General features: G+C 44.1%; 1 pseudogene; it reads right to left on the reverse strand.

The window, feature by feature from the left end:
• Positions 1–223: 223 nt before the first annotated feature.
• On the reverse strand, positions 224–1,102 carry LOC146648040 (uncharacterized; annotated as a pseudogene).
• Between the last annotated feature and the right edge of the window lie 1,186 nt (positions 1,103–2,288).

Genomic DNA, 2,288 nt, shown 5'->3' on the forward strand with positions numbered 1-2,288 from the left:
GTATATGGAGATAGTCAGCAACAATATTGTTTAAACAATGCTCAGTTGATACTGAGTATTGTTTAAACAATGCTCAGTTGATACTGAGGGGCCCCAAGTGTGCCAAAAATGTCACCCACATCGTTACATCACCATGAGCCTAAACTGTTGATACAAGACAGCACAAATCCACACTTTCATGCTGTTTGTGCCAAATTCTGACTGTGCTATCTGGCTTCTTTCTTCATCCTGGCGTTGTTCCCGCTGGTGCAGGATCCGCTCTTTGGCAAAGGTTTCTCCATTTGGTTCTGTCCAAGGCATCCTCAGGTGATGTGTTGACAGTCTTAATGTCCTCCTTAATTTTCTCCATCCTATCTTCGGTCTGCCTCGAGGCCAGCATCCTTCTGGGTCGATCGTCATAGCCGTTTTTGCTAGAGTTCTCATCGCTTTGAATCACGTGTCCATACCACCTCAGGCGACTCAGAGACTCAAGCATCTTTTCCTTAATTGGGGCTACGCCTAGTCGCTTCCGTATGTCTTTGTTCGTAACACGGTCCCGTCTTGTAATTCCCAGGCTCCATCGGAGCATGCGCATCTCCATGGTGTTTAGGGCCTGTTCATGTGTGGTCAATGCGGGCCAACATGCGGAGCCGTACAGGGCTATAAGGCGGACCACTGTTTTGTAGATTTTTCCCTTGAGTCGATCTGGCATTCTTCTGTTGCAAAGGACACCGGTGACCTGTCACCATTTTAACCAGGCTGCATTTATTCGTGCTCGGTCATCGGAGGTGATATTTCCATCGTAGCTGATGACTGAGCCCAAGTAGCGGAACTCTTCTGTCTTCTTCAACTTTTCGTTGTCAATTATGATGGTGCCATCAGTTTGGGGGCCTCCTTCCAGGTATTTGGTTTTTTTTTCGTGTTGAGCCGCATACCATATTCATCGAACCAGTGTTGAGTCGGCGTTTGGGTCTCTTCTCTGTCTTTGCTGGCGAGGAATATGTCATCGGCAAAGAGGAGAGACCATGGATGAGGTAACTGGAGGTTGGCCGTGATGGTATCCATACATAGAATGAAGAGGAGGGGTGACAGAGCTGATCCTTGGTGGACACCAACACTAACTGGGAAGGGAGGTGATAGTCCAGCGGTGCATCGGACTGAACTGGTGACGTTGTCATAGAGGAGCTGTGCTATCTGACTTGCACTGGAAATCAAGACTCAGTTTTTAACTTCATAATGTGTATTTATTAGCATGCTATTATACTTATGTATTGTTTATGTCTAGCATATTTGGGGATACTGTTGGAATTTCTGAAATTCTCTCTGGGGATGAATAAAGTATGAATCTATCTATCTGAACACCAAACTATGCCTGTTTCCTATTGTTAGCTGACAGGTATGGCACCCAGTGTGGTCTTCTGCTGCTGTAGCCTATCTGCCTTAAGGTTCAATGTACTGTGCATTTAGAGATACTCTTTTGCGTACTTGGTTGTTATCTGAGTTACTGTTGGCTTCCTATCAGCTTTATGCAGTCCGACCATTTTCCTCTTACCTCTGACATCAACAAGGCATTTTCCCCCTAAGGACTGCTACTCAGTCGATATTTTCTCTTTTCTGGATCCTTTTCTGTAAACCCTAGAGATGGTTATCCCAGCAGATAAGCCTGTCTGTCACCAACAGCCACACCACATTCAAAGTCATTTGTATCATGTTTCTTCCCCATTCTCATGCTCAGATTGAACTTCAGCAGATGGAAAATGAAGTTGCGAACATGTGATTGGCTGATTAGATATTTGCATAATGAGCAGTTGAACAAGTGTAACTAATGAACTGGCCAGTGGCTGTGTATGTTAGCTATTGTCCATTGATATTTTATATTTATTGTACATGGATCAAATATATACACAAACAGACAAGCACAGGTGGTTTATGCGTTATTAGTTTTACAGTCCAGTTCATTACTGGCTATGGTGGGCCATTCAGATCAATTTTATATATAAGAGCACAGTATGTGTTGAATTGAAATCGAAAGTTCCACAAAAAAAGGGTGTTGGTCTAGCTTGCTGGGTTGAGCAGGCGATTCATATGCTGCAAGGATATTGCAGAGGCCTGGGTTTGAATCCACCCTGAAGCCATTTGCTTTGTGTCTTCCCCCTGCTGTCTCCAAGGTTTCCTGTCATCGCCAAAAATGAACATGTTAAGAATTAGTAAATTAACTGTATTTCACTTTGCTGCTGCCAGGTACATAATACATTACATGTCAGTGGCGCTTATTTGACTGTCTGCCACTCCAATTACCAGCAACTCAA

This window comes from Rhamphochromis longiceps, linkage group LG18 (assembly GCF_057381845.1).
Source record: "Rhamphochromis longiceps isolate RC_006_pf linkage group LG18, R_longiceps_female_GT1.1, whole genome shotgun sequence".
Classification (NCBI taxonomy): domain Eukaryota; kingdom Metazoa; phylum Chordata; class Actinopteri; order Cichliformes; family Cichlidae; genus Rhamphochromis; species Rhamphochromis longiceps.